General features: G+C 35.0%; 1 protein-coding gene across 50 annotated transcripts in view; it reads left to right on the plus strand.

Moving 5' to 3' along the window:
• Positions 1 to 20,313, plus strand: part of KCNMA1 (potassium calcium-activated channel subfamily M alpha 1) — a 439,385-nt gene that overhangs the window by 257,496 nt on the left and 161,576 nt on the right. The window lies entirely within an intron of this gene.

The following is a 20,313-nucleotide window of genomic DNA, read 5'->3' on the forward strand; positions in this document are numbered from 1 at the left end:
CATGAGTCATTGTCAGCAATGAAATCAGTACATTTTCATTGCATTTTTTGAGCCAATGTGGCTAAATTTTAAATACAATGAAGTGACTGATTTGGGAGATACATTTAGACACTCAATATTTTTGTTGGACTGCTAGGAATGCATTAGAAAAGGTATGGCACATGTAAGAGGGAATACAAAATGAAGCAGGGGATCCTTAATTGAAGTACATCCATAATATGGCAAATGAAGTTTCTTGTACAAGATGTTATATGCTTGTTATATGCTCTCTCATTAGGAAAAATGAAGGGTGAATGTTGTGATTTTTTATTCAGAGAAAACTTCCTAAAAATGGCATACTTTATGGATGGCATGTCTTTAGACAACATATGAAAACTCGGTTTGGCAATTCATTCCTCCAGAAATACAGGCACTCATTGTCCCTGAAAACTGAAGAGAGTGGTTATCTTAAATGTTTCATATGGAAAAGAAAATAAACCAGAGGGTCTTTAATAGTCTTACAATATTTTCGTCTTAATACAGAAGTGCAAAGATACAAAAATTATTGATGAATTTCTGTTTTATGGAAAGAGATCAATAAATTTATAAACACAGTAAAGGTCACATAACTATATCAGTGGTTTTTAGTATGCCAGAGAAGAAAGCAGTAAAACAGCCAGAAAAGATCACTGCACATCCTCATATGATTACTCTCTTCATCACATATCACTTCTGTCATATATGGAAAACTAAGTAAGGCTTTTTGAAAGAGAAAATGTCATACAGTTCTATATTATGACAGGAAATAAAATTTAAAAAGAAGGTATTTAAGTAAAAAATGTGCTTATCCTTGAAAGAAAATTGCTGATTTCACTAGCTGTAAGTTAATCTCATTAATCTTGCATTATATGAATTAAAGAGATGCATTTTCAACTTGTATGTGATGTATCAGAGTTTTCCAAAACTTTGAGTTTGAAATCCTTGGAGACGAAGGTTATCTGAGAGAATAAATAGAATCACAGGATCCATTGAAAAGGAATACGAGATGAGAAAGTTGCAAGACCACAAATTCTGGGAAATGAGGCAGAGATAATTATTTGGAATGAATACCCTTCATGAAAGTGACTGCATAATTGACTGACTCATGGTGACACAGCAATCCAAGTAACAGTAGTGACAGGGATAATGAGAGAGTTTGCACATTTAGCACTTTCTGCTGCATAGATTTTATAAGTTTTGTGTCAGTTTGCAGGAAGAGTTAAGCACTCTTAGGGTTGAAAGGATTTCCCTATCTCTTAATTCCACCAACATCACTTTATCTTGATTTCTTGTTTATAGCCCCACTTTGCCCGTTTCCTCATGGAATCCTCCTGAGACATTTATCCCCTGCTGAGGCAAAAAACTGAGGTTTTTTTTAATGTAGTCATCTTAGGAGTAACATATTTACAACGCTTTTGCTTTGCACCTGTTTCCAAAGGGGTTTTCATTTTAGATAAATCATCCTTAGTGAAATCATTCACTTATTCAAAAATGTGAATTTTTTGGATTCCTAACATAGCTCTAATTTAGATAAGCAAGGTATTTTGAGAAGCTGCAATGAAAGAATTTTAAGTAAGTATATCGAAGTGTATTAATGAAGAGTGTGTATTCCTTTACACCTTTGAAAGAGATGGCCAAATTTACTGTCTGTGGAGCTCAAATACTTTGGACATACTTGTAGGTAATACAGTGGTAGGACTGAGTGTGTGAGTAGGGGGAAGGGAGAGTGTTTAGATCATATTATTTACAGTTCCAGGTTAGGTGCCTACTTTGCCTTTTTCTTTCATATAAATTTTGTAATTGGGAGAGATATCCCTCTGCTGAGGGGGATTCAGAACATGTGAGTTGTGGATTTTGCACCAGTTGTCCCTATGTGTATGTAGGATTAGCAGGGAGATTTTCCTTTTAGTGAGGCAAGTAAATAGGGAGTGCTTTAGGTTAGGCAATGGGAAAATCATTCAACATTGGCACACTTTAAGAATTTCTGAATGATTTAGCAGGTTTCCTTTGTATGCTTTAGATTTCAAGATCATTTAGGAGCTGGAATCTAATGCACCATCTGGAATGTATTGTGCATCAGAGTCTTTTCCAGCATATATATTTCATTATTGATTCATGTCAATCAGCTGTAATGAGTTCATTGAAGTAGTTGGCAGGATTGAAGTCCCCAGCGTGGCTCTCTGAATGCCCAGTTCCATAAGAGCTGTCCTGGTTTAGTTGACTGACTAGTATCAGTGCAAGTTTTATAGACACACAGTTTAAGCAGTATTTTAAAGAAACCAAACTATCCCAAATAAAAAGTAAACTTTGCCTTTGGAGCAGAAAGTGCTTACAGAAAGATGTGAAGCATAGCAGAGGATGTGTTCTGAATGTATCATCTGTTCATGTAGTGGAAAGCCAGTGGGTTTTTTCTGTTCTTATGCTAGTTCAGAAATACCATCATTCACCTATTTCATAGCTCTTAGTATGTGAAGCCTTCTCCTTTCCCTGCTACTCTTTTGTATTCAGCTGTTTGTAACATATTTTTGTATCTTGAAATGCTGTATATGAATTAAATTTTCAATTAGTATTCATAAAGGATGTTGTTTCAAATCTAGTCTTCCACCTAGATTCCAGTTTGCAGACAACATTTGGCATTGAAAGACAGATCAGATTACGCTTTTCCATCAAAAAGTTTCTAGGAATGTCATTATGATTAATCTCTAAAGTTAAGCTGAAGGCAAAACAACACTTCAAACCTGCAAAATATCAAATTTTTAGATTTCGTAAATCCTTCAGAAAGGATTTCTATGCTATCATTTTTGCTTGCACAGGATAACATAGGAAAAGGAAGCCCATGAAAAGAATACATTTGGCTTATGGAAAGATCTACATATTATTGAAAGATTGGGGGAAGTACAGATAGGAAAGAAACTTTAAATAAATCTGTTATTCAGTGATATACAGTGCTTTATCATGCTGTATAAAAATTTCTTATGCTTTGACTTGAAAACTGCACAGATATGAATGTCAGTATGTCTTTGGACATTGATTTTCATCTAGATCCCCATGACATTTTTCCAACACTGTTTTACAAACAGTAACATTTGTGTAGATAACTTGCTCATAAACTAAAGCTCTGCTATATAAAACCGTATGTATTGCTTGCACAAGTCTATACAAGAAACTTTCTGATAGTGGTAGGACAGTTCTCCAAGTGCAGGATTCTGCAGAGTGGAGAGAATCTTCCCAAGGGAAGAATGATTTACAGGTAATTTTGACAGTGAATTTCAACCAAATTATTTCAGTGCTGAGTTTGTATATTTTGATTATAGTCCTAAGTGAAGGTAGGCTAAAAGAGTTGTTGGACAGAAAAGAATTTGCAATGGGAAAAATAATGCCATGGTAAATATTTTTTGTTTCTTTTTACTACAAAGTTGTTGTAATCTGAGTATCCTAACTAAATTTCAGATTCAGGTCTTCTTTCCTTTGGATAGCTTGCAGTCTGACAAATTGGGGAGTCCTGCAACAAGTGAATGTCTTCCAGTTTTATTTAGTAAAGATTTAAAAACACTTCACACACCACTTAAAACTGTTATTCTATCTTCTGTGATAGCAAATCCAGTTCAAATACTGAAATTACTTTTATCATGTATTTGTATGCTTATGAAAATGAAAATATTGATTTTCTGAGCTGACTGTATTGGACTAAATTGCCGTGACAGAATTGCATTGTTAGAGGGGGATTTAACATTAAAACATGATCTTGGCTTCACATTTGCAAGAATATGTGCATGAGGAACAGTCAGCCTTAGATTGTGATATTAATAGAGTGATATTAATATAACCTAATATATGAATTTGCTAGTGTCTCATATTATTGAATGACAGAAATTAAAGATAAAAAAGAACTTTTAAGCAATCTATTTCCTTTTCCTGACCACATGTTTCATCTATTCTACTGTACAGAATATCAAGTGATAGAAACTGATTCCTAGTAAATTCTATTATCAGGAAGATTTTTTCCTTCATCCTTATTCCCTGACATCCCTTTTAGTCTAGGTTGCTGCTGATGCTGTACTGGTTTTTTTTCAGAAAATAATTTGCGATCTAAAGTGGGGGAAAGAAGGCAGCCAACAGATGCAAATATAGGCACGTGCAAAGCATAGAGAACAAATCTCTTCAGGTGGTGATTAGCGTAGTTAGGGAAGGGGATCCTTTTTTCCAGTGCTTGCTCAAATTCTGTCCAGGTCCTGTTACAGACATGCCAATTAATTTTGGATGAAACCTGTGATTTCAGAATCAATTCCTGGTCTGAGAAGAGTGTTTGCATCAACTCTGTCGGAAATTCAGCTATTTTGGTGAATCAGAGAACGAAATTGGTTTTGCACCATGGAGAGAGATAGATGACTTTGGAGAAAAAGTGGATGTGTCTTACTAAGATAGTTAAGGGATGGTGTGAAGCCTCCTGCCCATCCAGCAAATGTTCATCAAGATGAAGCTTTAGTTAAAAATCTGTACATGAAAATAACATTTGTTTTAATGCTTTGTAGACATTCTTACCATAATCTGTACAGAACAGCTCAGCCTGTAACTGTATTTGAATCTGTAGAACACTTTATTACTTTTGGAAAAGTTAGATAGTTTAATGGAATTTAGTCACACTGATGCAAAGAAGTCCTCTGATAATTTGGCTGTAGGGATACCACTTTGCCTTTACAATAATTTACTGGATTTTGATGCATCCACAGGTCTCAAAGCTCTCCCTTGCTTTGCACCTTAAATTTGCAGTGATTTGCAATGAATTTATTGGTAAGTGTTGTGCATTTCTGCCACCTATTGGTGGAATCTTTGAATGCACACCCAAGTTCTGCAATATTTCTTACAAAACTAGTCTTTTATACAGCTCTGATGTGGGTTTTTTTGGTCATTTTATTTACATTATGCACTATTTTATATATAATGGAAGCTAAATTCTCTAAAATTTCCCAGAAAAAAGATTTTTTTATGTATATGTGCATGTGTACTGTTTTTATGTGTGGTAGCATTTCTTTCTACACTTCAAACGCGTTCACATGGTATCAATGAATTGAACGGAAAGAGTTTTCAGTGCTGAATGTGCTTGGTGATTTGTCAATAATCTGTCACTGAATGGACTGTATCACATTTGCATTGTATTGAAGACAACATTTTTGCTTTTTTCTAGGCACCTTAATCAGTTCGGGTTTCACAGAGCATGTAACACATTTTGACAGGGTCCCAGTTAAAGCAATACTTGCTTCCAAACAGGCATTTGAGTTGCTACAATATTAATACCAGAAGGTAACCTTGTGAAAAATATATATTTGCCAGAATCCATGACAGATTTTTATGGATTTTGTTGCATTCATTTGTGATGATATTCTTCTCCTCTCTCCTCAACTGATGAGAAGTCAAGTAAGTTGGCCAAAAGACACTGGAGCAGAGGAGAAACACAAGGGACAGCACTAGTTTCAAGTGTCATTAGTGTCTGTCATCTGATATTCATAAAAGCTGTGTTCTTGCTTCCCTACCTCTGTGAGCTCAAAGCAAACTGGATAATTTAAATCAACTGTTCCTAGTCTGTCTGTGACTGGTATTTAATATTGCACAGGGAAATGACCCTAAAACCATTCTCGTTTCTATTCTGCTCTGGTGGAGAGGGACGATAGGCAGGGGGGTATCTTGATTTTTTTCATGTGTGAATGGGTGGCAGGCTTAGCCCAAAAGTAATCCTGGTTTCTGAATTTTGAGAAGCTGTTGCAAGTTAATACCATAGCTGATACCAGTTATGTAGCTTTAAAAAGTGCTTTCTTGTGTATTTGCCAGGCTGAATGGACTGATTTGACCTCTTTCATCTATAACCTGACTGAGCAAGAATGTATTTTTAGTGGAAGAAAATAAGTAATCCAGTCTTATGTTTATAGTTACCTGCCAACAAATGTTACCTGTAAACAAATGCATATAGTTTGTTGCCATCCTGCTTTACACTGTTCCAAGCCCTGCTTGTCACTAACTTGCTCTCTTGGTTATCAAGCATTACATCCTCTGGTATCACTGCTTAACATTATTAGGCAGAATATTAATAGAAATATTAAATAACTTCAGGTCAAGAACACATTCCTGACAAGATTCCCGGGGAAGAAATGCCAGATATGTTTTAAGACTCCCTGGGGTTTGGTCCATTTAATGAGTGCCATGGCAATACTGAGTAAATTACACCAGTATTTATAGCTCTATCACTCAAACATGTCATTTAATGCAAAAGCAAATGGCATATGATGCCTTTCTAAATATATGCATAAATATAATTACTTATCTTAACCACTTAATTACTTTGTAGTAGAATTTTTTTGTCTGAGATTAATTAATAGGCTCATGGTTATTTCTTTCAAGCTTATGGAAATAACATTAACTTTCATGGAACTTGTATAAGTGATATGTGCCAGACTTGCCAAAAACCAACACTAATTAGCACACAGAGTGAGTTTTAAAAACTATTAGATGCAAGTTACCCATACATGATGACTTAGAAATGTCTTGCTTAACAGATATGTTTATTCGCATTGTCCTTAGTCACATCAGGAAGGCAAGTATGCAGTCATTGCATGATTGGCTTTTTCTAAGTTATAAAATAAAATATCTATGGGACACTTCTGTGTTTTGTCCATCGTTACTGAAACGCCCACCATGTTTCTAGTCATGCAATACTGCAATTAAAATGTCTTGCAATGCAGTCTGTCACTGGTAAACATATTTCATAAACATTTTATTCTTTTTGAATTCTGATGTTTTGAAACAGAAAATATATATTATTATTTTGGACTGTGTTGTTTTTTGGTGGTTTTTTTTTTTTTTCATGAACAGTAAATGTAATTAGTGTTTTCTTTTAAGTGATCTAAATTTGAATGCCTATTAAGATTCCCTTGTCATATAACCAACCCTCCCTTCATGATACACTCTTAGTATTCTTTCATGGTTATAATATTTCGAACTTCTAAAGGTATACTAATGTTCTTTAGCATATGAATTTCAGGTAGCCATTTCTATGCTGTAAGCAAAACTGTTTTTATGTATGTTTCATACAAAGGAACATAGGCAGCTAGACTTTACATTAGCTGATGTAGCCAAATTGTGTGTTGTCATCATTGGTTGGTGTTCTATGTCATGTTTTTTCTGAACATCAATCCATGAATGTTCAAGATCATAGTCTGCCAAATGTAATGATTCAGAAACACAGAATGTTGTTTTGATATAGATTGACTGCTAAATTCTGTGTAATTTATAATAACTGATTATAACTGTCTTTGCTCATATTTAATTCAGTCATACTCCCCTCTAGGGTAATAATAGGATAGTAACAGCAAGTATAAAGGATTTATGCTGAAAAATAAATCACTGCAATTTCCTTTAATAGCCAAACATTTTGCATTTTTTTTTAAGATACTGCATAATTTTCTTCTCTCCATATCCTGTTCTGTCCAGTTAAATTATGTTCTCAATAACTGGATATTATGTGTGTAAAACAGTGTGTTTTCCTTTTATCTGCTTTTTATTATCAATTTAATTACTTTACAACTGCCCTTGGATTCTCTAATGGTATCAGTGGTCTTTCAGACTCTGTAATTAAGTTCTTCTGCTTAAATGAAGGCTACCCAGACTGTTGAGTTTTGTCTTTGATAGAATGTGAAACAGTATTTTAAAAGGAGAAAACCCATTCCTTCAATCTGCTGAGGGAACCCATAATTATTTATGCAGTCTTCTGGCATTTGTGTTTATTTGAAGGAGGGGCAGTTAAAAATGCTTCTTTTAGTGTCACGTTATCATCAGTCAGATGATTTCCAAGTTTTCTTGAGCTGTCTACAGTATGTACCTAACTTGCACAGTTTCCTTAATGGTAATATAACAGATTAGATTTTTGTTTGTTTCTTTGTTTTTTAATTTAACTGTTTATTATCTTAAGTCAGCTGAAAGACTAGTTGAAAATAAAATTTCATTTCTTGGCTCCCAGGTGGTATGTTAACATGTATAGTTCCTTGTAGGCATTCAATCTATTCTTTATACATTATCCAGTAATTATTCCCCAGATAGCTTCTTTCATTGATTTTTTGACTGTGTTTTAAAATATTTTGAATCTGAGTAAGATTGTTCCTGAGTGGGATCTTCTAAACTTTGAACTTTGAATGCTTGTTGTTTACAAGCAACTTTATAAGTAATATAATTGGTGTCTGCATAAATCCAAAACTAGAAGTCTTTAGAACATGACAGTTTATACTTTGGTACTTTTAACATGAGTTCAATGATTTCTGGTTACTGTTTTTGATCTTCAGCTCAGTTTGTATTTCTAATTTCTGTAACACTGCTCCAAGGAACTATTTTATCTTCCAAGCCCTGGACTAAATGTACTGCAATGTCCATGTAGGTCTCATTAATTCAGCACCAGTTGTCTAGTGTGCTCTGTGGTGCGTGAGTCTTGGTTTGTGTGGAATTAAGAAAAGATGCATTATTCAGTTTAAGTAATTAAAAACCCCAAACTGCATATCCACGTTCCTCCTGACTTTTTTTCAAGACTGAATTAATCAAAAGCAAATCCTGTTGAGATGGGAATTGATATAAGGTGATGCAAAGATGGTTGGGTTTTCACTAGAAAGATTAGAAGTTAAGAATTCCATACAAGACTTGAGAAAGTTCTTTTAGTGGCTGTTTTTTCCAAATACCAAAGGGCTCTGATGGAACTTAGGTACTCAGCTGAGACTGAAGGTTTATTTAAACCGGATCATTCGTATCCTTCCAGTAATCTTTTGGCAATTCTTTCACTCCACTTTATATATACGAAACTAAGAAAAGTCAAGAGATAATTTGATTAAGATTTTTCACTCTTACTGTAATTCCACACTCAAAAGGGGAAACTTCGTTATTATGGTTATTTAGATGCACTGCTTGACCATCACCTGAGAGGTCCAAACCCCTGGGATCAGGTCAGATGACTTGTGCTTTAGTGCTCCAGGTATCAATATGAGAAAAGCAGTTGGTCAGAGCCTGGTGCTGGTAACACCAAGGTTGTGGGTTCAGTCTCTGTATGGGCCTTTCACTTGAGCGTTGCACTTGATGATCCTTGTGGGTCCCATCAATCTTAGAATATTCTGTGAATCTGTTAAGTTTTGACCTTCCTGCTTGTGTGACATTTCAGAATAATGGTTGGATAGCTAAAAATCTGTTCCTTTTTCTATTATTCTGTCTTTACAATTGCAGTACTTTGCTATGCAAAGTCACACAGCATATAGAGAAAGAAAATTTGGGAAGTGCTCTTACAGCTAACATATTTAACGCTTCTTCTGAGGTTTTGAACTGCAGGATATTTATACAATCTGGCAGAGTTTCACACAATATTGATTTAAGTCAAGAGAACAGTATCTTTCATGGTTTGTCACATTTTGCCACTTATTTCACATCAATTTTTTGAATACTTAACATTCTCTAGTACATCTGTATTTGTATTCTTACATTATACCGGGCTTATACTTGATTCACTGCTGACCCCCAGACATTTAGTGTTCATTAACCTTGTTGTCACCTTCAGCAGTGTTTAGTATCATACTATCTTAAATTCTAAATGAAAATAGAAACGCAGCAGAGAAAATGCAATCCATAAATGGAAGAACATACTTCTGCACCACAAAAATATCTCTGAAGTTAGTGACTCCTCCATAGCTAGTTGCACTGCAGTGGTTCACCTAATGGATTGCCAGAAAGTTTGCCAATAAAGCTAATGATGCCAGGATTTACATGTTCTTTGTATTGGCATGCTTTGGAAACTTTTTGTTGCTTTTCTCAGTTTCTTCTGTTCAGGGAACTTTCTAATATGGAAACAGTGTTAAAGAAGCTGCTACTAAACTTAGAAGTGCATTTTTGTTCCATTCAGGCATTTAGTTTTTAATTGTTTTTGGAAAAGTTGGTACATTGTGTTTATAAATTGCATATAGTTATTAAAGATTTTTCTCTATATCTAGTGATTTTTCTCTGCTTTGATATGAATAAAGGGTTATGAAGTGAAAAAAATTACCTTTTCTAGCTTTTTATCTAAGGTTTATCTTCTATCTAAGCTTAACTTTTCTTCAGAATTAAACAGGCATTTACCAGAAGTAGGTTTTCCTATGATATCTCCCCAGATGCAATTTTGATTCAAAAGCTGAATATTGGAAAAGCAGCCTATTTAACTTTATAATTACTTTTGTTTGTTGCTAGTAAATATATAACAGATGGCAGATTAAAAAAAAAAAAAAACAGAATAATGTATCTTTTAATTTAAATATAGCTTTAAAACTTAAAAAATGAGGGCTTCTACATAAGTAAAACTGGTATAAAACTTTCTTTCTGAAGCCATTTTCTTGTTGCAGTTATAGGTGATTTATACAGGGAAATTATTTTGCCTTCTTTTTAAATCACCTTTTGTAAAGTAAGGCAGATGGAACTCTGCTACATGGACAGGTTTAGTACGCAGCATTTCGTTAATCATTATCCTGCAAGGAGTGCTAGTTTTATTCAAACAGTAATATTGTAGCATCACTGTGGATGTTTAGCTGAGAAGAATCAGCTGTGTATTATCTTAAGTATGAAGTTCAATTTGAAGAGGTTTTGCATGAAAGTCAGGATATCTAGTGACCATAATCTTCATCATCAAAAGGAAATTGTTGTGGTCCCTTACAAGCACAGATGACTGAAAGCAAAATGCTTTTTGAGATTTCTGAGGTACTCAAAAGCTCTCTAGTCGTTAGTTCTCCATTATCACCTAGTTACTCTGCTTCTCAGTATAAATTACCTATCAGCTTCATTGTCTTCCTAATTGCTGATTATGTTTTTCTTTGATCAACCCCTTACTGTGTGGAACATTTTTGTACAAAACAGAAGGAATTTTTGTGTATGAGCGAGCTCATGCTGCTCTACAGAGCTACAGTGGTTCCTTTCCAAGCACTGTGCACCCAGCAGTAAATGCCAGTCTCATTCATCCACACTGCAGCCCCTTGGCCGTTCAAAGTGTCATTTGCTTGAAGATGCAGAATAATTTCAGTTGACACTAGACTTGGGAGTGTGGATCATACCTGCAGAGCCTAGCAGAAGGCCTTTTCTTGCTGAGAGCTAGCTGGAGTATTAGTAGCCAAATAGAGCACTGACACTGTGTGCTGATAGCAAAGTGAGGTTTATGTTCACATTCTATCACTTCTCTCAATTTTACATAATTCTGATCTGGGATGCTTTTCTCTGAAGTTAGTCAAGGGAGCCAGTGAAGTTCAAGCATGTAATGACTGCAGTGTTGTGACAGCAAAAGAAAAAGTCACAGCAGGATAAATATAAAATCCTTATATGGTTTGAATACCTTCCACAACCTTCATATTTATTCTTTTTTTTTTTTTCAAAATGCAACCTTTGCAAATCTTTCCTAGTCAACATTCATCTTCCCTGATACCAAAACTCTAAAGTCCTGGAGGGGTTCTTACTAATGTACATTAAGGCTGTTGTAGATAATAGGTATAGAAGTTCAATTTTTAATTATGAGCATAAGTGGTTAGTTAATTATGTAATTAAATAAATTCTGATAATTTTATTAGTAAATATTAAAATTTGTATTGTAGATGTATAATTTATATCTATTTTTCTGCAATTTCATTATCTGAAATTTAGACACTTACTAAAGCATAGTAAATGAAGTGTATATTAATGGCTAATATGTGGTTGGGACAATGCTAGCTCTTTAGAAAAAGTTATTTTCATAGTGGTTAGTGTGCAGGCAATATGTATCATGATAGTGTGGCAGTCAGTGAACATCCTACACGTAAAATATTATGAATACAAATTCAAATCAGATGGGATACTTTGTAAAGAAAATGGTATGATTTGGGCTTTTATTACCTATTAAATTCCACATTTGGATTTTTCTGTGTTGTTTCACTTTCCTTTGTGTTGTGAGCAAAGTGTAGATACAGCACTGTAAAAGCAGAGACATCTGGAAGTATCATCTGAATTCTTTCATGTTCGCTCTTACCTGGGAAATTAATCTAGAGAAAATTATATATCATTGCATGCGAGGCAGATCCTGTAAGAAATATGTTGCATTCAGTGGAAAATAGCAAGTGATACATAGATTTGAGGAACAGCATCTCCTAGGAAAATTTCAGACACCTATTTTACTAGGCTCTGATCTACTCTGATAGTGCATAGAAATTTCCCTATCTTCTCTTATTGTTTGGGTAACATCGGCCTATGAAGGAAAGCATTTGTGTGCACCTGAAAACGTGAGAATTTTCTTCTCAGTAGGCAGATCACAGAATTTCTGACATGAATTTGAAGAGAGGAATTTTAAATGCTACTTCCTTTACTGGCTTTATTCTTGACTCGGCCTTAGTGATGAACTGGCACTTGCAATTCTCAGACCTCGTATTTAAACATGATGCACTACTGAGGAAGTGAAGACTATTTTTTAGTGCTGCACTGGGGTGAAATAAGGTATGCTGATACATGGTGTATGGATCTATACAACAGCTGTGTTTCCAAAAAGCAGTTAAAACACCATAATCTTTGATTTCTGTGAAATTTTATGACTAAATTCTTAATCTGACAGCTGGTCTGAAATACTCTGTTTATCGTTGGTATAATATAAATTTACACAATGTGCAAGGAGTCACTGAGTAAAAGGTTATTGCTTCACCAGCACAAGCACAAATATTTTTTGAATATTTGTCATCCATTGGGTCGGAAAATGGAATTAATGTTTTTTGCACCTGGATCATAATCACATACAGAATTTTGTGGTGTATCATTTTCGTAACTAGTTTCTTATAATTAATTTATCTGTATGTATCTGCTCATACCCATTCTTTAACTATTTTCTTTGTGCAAGTTGAAGGCAGAAGAGGCTCACTGAATAGGATGCATTATATCATACCAGTTGATTAGAACTGAAATATATGACTCCTTTTCAAGCCTTATTTCGTAGTGTGCTCATTGTTTCTTCTGCAGTTATGGCCTGTGCCTTGTGACTCACGGGAGCAAAGACAGGCAGAATTGCAAGTCGTTTTTTAAATCAACGTCCTGCAGCATGAGTCAGGCTTTAGATCTGGCCTTTGCCCTTCCTTTGCCTTTGTTCTTATCATTTGTTCTGCCCCATGGTTACAGCATCTCAGAATAGCATATTCCTGATTTTAGTGCAATTTGTGCCTGATGAATGCCAGGGAAAATTATATAAGATGCTAACTTGTCATTTTTCAGGAAGGGAAGCTTCTTTATATTGGGTTGTAATGGTCACTTTAGAAGGCAACCCCCAAATTTCCAACCTTCTGTGCCACCTCGTGGCAAGGTTAGCTTGCTGCAGTGTAACCTCTTACTCCAAGGGTCATTTTCATTTTAGTAATATCATCAGTAAAGTGTACAATTATTATTTTTTTCCCCAAATCAAAGAATTAAAAAAGGCATATTTTCCATCTATTTTGAATGGACTCTCAGTACCTGGAAAGGATTACACAAATAAAATATCAAAAAAAAAAATAGAAAAATGAGAGCTGAATAAATCTTTGCCTTCTTAACTCTTTTTTACCCATTAGGTAAATATGAATGGTTTCAGCCTTTTGTTAAAAATGGCACCAACATTGCTTTGGTGGGGTAATACTTCTGTTGTAATATATGATGTTTACAACTTAGTAGTCTCTGGTTTTATGTTAAGATCTGCTCTTCGTTCACTACTGGCTATATCTGTGCTTGGTTTATGGAATATGACATAGTCATTGCCTGAAGTGGTCTAAAGCAGGAAAGTTAATGTTTGCATATCGAATAACTGGTTTTGTTTTTGCTAATACCAAGCTTTTTGAAAATGGTTTAATATCTTAAGACTTTGAGGCTGGGAGATAAAAAAAATAAATTATGCAACTACACGCATTTCCTCAGGAACTCAAGATTGGATTGTAAATTTACCTTCTAAATAATTTAGTAAGATTAATGAGTGGTAAATTCTTGGCAGAATGAGCATTATTCTGGTTTTGTCATAATCCACAGATATTGCTACAAAGCTGTACTAAAACGTAGTTGTTGTCCAACCTGTATAGTTTTTATATTCAGACATAGCAGGTTATTTTCTTTTTCTATGAACAATACTTTTACCATTTTTGAAATAGCAGTAATGAAAATTTTATAGGCCATTTTGTGTACAGCAATGGCTTTTACACTGTCATTTCAAAAGTAGCAATTTAAAAGAGAGGAAAGGTAGCATGTGGAAAATTCATGTGTTCAGTTATTGTAAATTAAATTAAAAATGAATTTTCAAGGAGAGAATCGTCACAGGATATAACACAATTATTTTTTTCTATAGGAGGTTTCTCTTGGGCAGGTTTCCTTGTGTTTTGTGGTTTTTTACAGATTGTGCTTTTGAACACAACTGTAAGCAAATAGTAACCTACAAAAGCACAGCAAATCAGTCACCCATGTCTAACCTGTGTTTTAAAGGACAATAATTTGATACTCGCTTCTACTCAATGCATTGGTTTTCCAAGGCAGGATCTAATCTTCCTTTGCTCTCCTTCAAGATGATATAAGCAAGTACCTAGGCCCTGCATAGCCAAAGGTAAAATGGAGCTTAGCTGCGGACAAGTCTTGCTTTCTTCTCCTGCATATTTAAGTTTAATAGCTTCACATTTGGATGGACTTTGAAAGCAAGTTGTCATTTAACTATAGCAGTACTTCCATAAGTATATAAATCTATTTTTATGACAAGTTCAGGGAGGGTCATGGAGTGATATCCTTCAAGGTTATGCTTCTGTAAAAAGTATGAAAAACTTCACTTGTAACTAGCTTGGATTCATTGAAGGCAAAATAGGTTATGAAAAGTCATTCTAGGGCTCTTTATAACAGAATGTATGTTGATTAGTTTGGATTAAATACTTCAGAGCAGACTGCAGACATCTCAGGTACCTACTGCTAACACAGGGTTTAGGAGTTTTTGGTCTACCTCAGACCAGGAGGCCAAGGACCATGTCCTTCACAGGGTAGGAAACAGTGCTGTTTTATTGATGATGCCATCTTCATCTGCCTAATTGGACTCCAGACTACCACTCAGATGCTCATCTGAAGTAGACTACTTAAAAGGTATTTTTCTTGATAACTGAAAAAGAATTAGTCTACAGAGAACAATTTTCTGTAATCTAATTTTACGTCTGATATAAAAAAACTTGGCCAAGAAATAGATATTATAGATGGTAGCGAACTGTAATGTCACTGAAAACCAGAAGCTGTCTTGGGTAATTGGGTTGTACAACAAAATACTAAAAAAATATTCCTTTGGAAAGCAGAAACATCTGCACAGGAGAGTAATACCAACATCTTTGTGTGGCTGGCTGTGATGTTGAAGAGTGCTTCTCAGCACAATATGCCATCATCCTACTGCTGCTGAAATTTATATGTGTTGTTTTTTTTAAACTTGTGAAGCAGGTTTATTTTAGATTTAATCCTAGTTTTTGTCATTTAATTTATGTTTTCAAAAATTGATGTATGCAACAGATAAGCAGTGCACTGACCAAAAAGAAAGAAAATTGATAAAAATCTGTCTATGCCAGGAAGCTGAGGAGTTAAAAGAATACTGTCAAATTGTTAAAACCAAAATAATAGGTCATGTAAACTAAACAGCTTGGCTCTTGCTATTTATTACTTTAGTCCTGTTTTCCTTTAGAGACGTTCCAGGCTTTCAAGGTAAATGGATTCTACACCCAAACATTTGCTGTACTAAGTATGAAGTACACTAATGATAGGTTTAAAATTGGGTAATAACAAGATTATAATACTAGTCAAGAGGAAATATAGAAAGAAAGGGAAATAGTGTGCCTTATATGGTAAAATATAAGTAGGACGTGCTTTCAGTTTGAGCTGTACAAGATGTGATTAGTAACACAGATAAGTACTACTCCTGTTCAAATCTTTTCAATTTGAGAAGAATGATTCAAGTGCTCACAGATATATCATGGATGTTTGTCTGCATGCAGACATAAAAAGTCAAAACCTATTCCTATAGACTCAGTGGAACTTGTCTGTTGTGACCGGTAGGAAGATAACCAGGTTGTTTGTAAGAGTATAGAGTTAAAGGTTACAATGTGAAGGACTCACTGAAGTAGTTTGCCTCTGTTTTGCTGTTTGCATATTACTTATAATTTGAAATTTGTGTGTACTACTCTCCCCTTTATATTTGGCAGTCACCCCTTAATAACATTCCCAATGCTTTGAAATCCTGTATATTTCATATAAGCACGTGGTGTAGCCTATTTTTGTGTCTGATTTGCGTTGTACTCCAGATGGCATTGGTATATTTGTGGGTCTTCTGAGGCCAAAAACCAAGGAAAAAAAGGAGAGAAAAAAAAAAAAAGAATTTTGTATGTTATGCTCAAACAGGAAAATTCATGAAGAAAACCATCATATGTAATGGAAGATCATGATTGCTTTTAATTAGAAGAGCTTTATCCAATTGAAGGAGATGGTAGTTGACTGGACAAAATTCTTGTTTTGTGAATATTCATAGACTAAGTCTGCTTGAGAGAGCTATGGACTCTATTCTTTGTGCTCTTGCTTGATGGCTAAATTGTTTTGTTTTGAATTCTTTTTCCTTCAGTAAGATAGCTGTCATTAACTGGGATTGGAGGAAGGGTTGTTGTGTTTATTTGTTGGAGGTTTTTTATTTCATCTAGGATAAATCCTGTAAGAGTTGACTGATGATGTGACCTCTGCCTTCTGCACACTAGCTTTAACTGCAAGACAGATGTGTGAACTTACCAAAGAAACGAACACGCAGTAAACAATTCCCTTTATATACGTGAATTATAAGAACTATATTCTTTGCGAGAGTACCTACTTATTCCAAGTGAACAGCATCATGTTTGTGGGTTTTGAATCGATGGGTGTGGTTCTTTGATGTATCTGAAAGAAGCTTATGTGGTAATATCCAGATGGAAGATGGCTTTTAAGCTCTAATACATCACGGATCAGAGGAGCATCTGCACTGCCTGCTTGCTTCTGTGATTTGTTTTGTCCATACAGTTTGTGATACTCTTAGTCTGTTTTATCAAGCTGAGTTTTGTATTTGAATTCATTCTGTTGTTTCAAGCTAATGGAAATGGACTAGATTATACTGAATTATCTTTTGATAACAATGGGTGAAGGGGAACTTTATCCTATGTCCAGTTAAACAAATCTGCTCCCAAAGAGAAGTTCTGTTAAAGAAAGAAATCTTGAGCTGTCTCTCTGTGTTGATACTGAATTAGCAAAAGGAAGGGGAAATATATGCCCATCTTCACTATTAGTGGACGCTGTGACTGAAGACTGGACCAGAGTACTTACATGCAGTGCTCCTGGAGCTGAAGATACACAGTCATGATTCCCAGCAAGATTTTAGTCTACCACAACCCTTCTGGGGGCACGCGTACAGAAACGTACAGAAGTACTAGAAGGCGTAAAAAATCTCATGGAGAATTGTTCAAAAATGCATATCGTGTCAAACCTGGACATAATGTCCCTGAAAAGGAAGAGCAACATACTTTGCGAAACTCCTTGGTGTCTTGTTATAGGGTCGGCTCATATTGGGGTAAGGTCCAACTCTAAATGTTTTCTTCAGAACTGTAGTTTGTTATATTGTCTCTGGTGCTAGTATTACTGTATCTCCTAAAAAGATACTCTGTTTGATTTTTCGACCTAAAAAACAAGCTGCAGTATTTAGGTTCCTGTGTAGGAAGAATTAGTCCCTAAACTTAAGTGCTGCCATGTGCTCCTATCTCTCTCAGCAGAAGGGTTCATTGTTCACTTAGAACCAAATAATTGTCTTTACTGAGAGATGGAATGTAGTATTCTGCAGTGATGGTGTTATCAAGAAATTTTTTTTGAAACTGCTCTCATTATTTAAAAGGTGCAATAGTAAGTTGAAGAAATGTGCAGCAGAGAGATTTATTAAGACTCTTTGCTACAGCACTGTTTGAAAGCAATCTATGCAGATTCTAAACTTGATGGTAGTTTCGCTGTCCTGGTCATAGAGTGTTGATTTTTTTCATGCTGTGGGCTGTTCTCCCCACATGTACTGTTGCATAACAGAGGTGGGGAAATGTATAAAAATATTTTGTCTGGGTTGCTTCCAAGGAATGGCAAATCCCTTTCCTCCCATTCTATTTTTCCTTGTCTTTTTTCTTTGAGCGTTTATTTTTAAGTCCATCTGCAGGGAGTAAGATCTCAGGTAACTCTGCTGCAGTGTGTGAAGACATTCAGAATGGGATTGTTTTGCATCCTAAAAATTATCCCTCTATCCTGTCTCTCAGAAAATGTTCCTAAATACAGATTCTGGTTATTTTCCAGTCTTCAGTAAACCATGTGGTCTTAATGAAATCTAGGGTAGAAGTTGCCATTGATAGGTTTGATGAAGGTGCTGTTCTGATGAGTGGGTGAATGGTTTGTCAGGAATAGAAGTGGTAAATGGGATCTCTGTATATTGAACCCTTACACCAATATTTTGAATACGCTATTGTCAATTAGAAAGAAAATAAACAGCTTAAGGCAGTAAGATGGGGATTACATACCTCATTGGTGAGAAATAATGTAATCTTGGTGCTGTTCTTGTCCATTGATCTCTCATGTCAAATGAAGAAATATCCCCATTCCAGTTTCTATTCTTTTTATTAGAATCTCATTAAAATCATATAAGCATAGTTGTCATGATTTCCTTGTCTTTCCCTTTAAAGATTTAAAATGGTACATTTGCTTTTTTTTGGGGGGGGGGGCGGGGCGAGGGGTGGAGGCTGTTGCAGCCTACAGCTAATCCTGATTGCTGCTGTATATTAATCCAGTGGAAAGCATCAGTTCGGCAGAGAGACTGCAAAACTGTCTGACAGGCAGGAAAATACCCTATTGACTGTAAAGTCAAAGCTTTAAATAATACTGTGTACTTTGCTGTAAATATTATAGATAAAATAATTTTCTACTGTAATTGCATTGCTACTGGCACACAGTTTATTGGCCATGTCAGTATCACTGTTCTGTTCTAAAGCGTCCCTTTTGCTGGGTCCTTAGTGAAGAGTCAGGAAAAAAGTGCTTCTGCTATATTCTAGATGTTGCCTGATAGTTCAGCATGGTATATTGCTTCCTATTGAATAGATAATTGATTTCTCTAAAACCGATTTCAGGGGGTTTTGGCAATATGCAGCCTCTATTAGTGACCATTTTTTACAGACTTTTTACAGATTTTTTACACATTTTTTACAGATTTTAGGTTGAACACCACGATATGAAATAATATTACGCACATATTTTACATTTTCAGTGTATTTTGAAAATGTTCTGTTTGCTGCACAGGCAACACAGGTAGCTAAACAAATATTTTTGCAGTAAGAAAATAATTCTGTGGTATAGTTTAAGGGTTTATTTGAATCATCATACCTACAACTCAGATTATTGTATTAGAGGCAGAAACTCATGACTAAAATACTTTATCTCATATTGTTTAAGGAATCTAGTTTATATTCGTGGAAGTTTTTTCTGGTCTTGATATCTGAGAGTCTCTTAGGTTTGTCCTGGATATTGCAGCTGAAATAAACTCCAATTCCTAAGTGTATTTTAGTCATCCATTTAGAAGCAAAATACTGAGAAACTCAAGAGGTCCTTCTTTTATTTTATCTGTATATTTTTCCTCTGATTAGAGAGATTTTCTGGGTAAATTAAATATTTTGGTACTTATTCTTCTGTATAATTTGTAGTATAGCAGATTATATCCTATTCTAGTTAGATCCCATAAGAAAATTGCAGTGTAAAACCCTTTGCCAAGAAAAAGGTGAGTCACATGATGGAGAGAAAGTAGCAAGCACTTCCTGAACATTCTGTTTAACAGTTTACAATTAACTTCAGCAGGCAGGATCCATGAAACATGCAAAATTAGAATGGACTTCACAGTAATACATAAGGAACTTATCCTATCTCAACTATTGATTCTCTCATTTAAATATAAAACAGTTTTGTAGGTATTTCATAAGAAAAGGAATTGTTCTTCTCCACTTGTATAAAAAACATTGCAAAGTATTGCCAAGGAAAGAGAGCTGTACACATTTGTGTATGTAACTGAAACAGCTTTGGGAAAGGGGGAATTTTTGTTAATGTTCCGATTAGTGCATTTTGCTTTCTACTTGGTGCATAAACAAACATAAACTGTTTCTGTTCTTGGTAAGTTGGTAGACCTGAAAGAGATAACACTAACTTAATTGTGAGACAGTGAGTTTGAGTGCACCCTCAGCAAGTGTG

Source organism: Corvus kubaryi, unplaced genomic scaffold, assembly GCF_017639235.1.
Source record: "Corvus kubaryi isolate FWS band 111438036 unplaced genomic scaffold, C.kubaryi_AGA036_p1.0 138, whole genome shotgun sequence".
Taxonomy (NCBI): domain Eukaryota; kingdom Metazoa; phylum Chordata; class Aves; order Passeriformes; family Corvidae; genus Corvus; species Corvus kubaryi.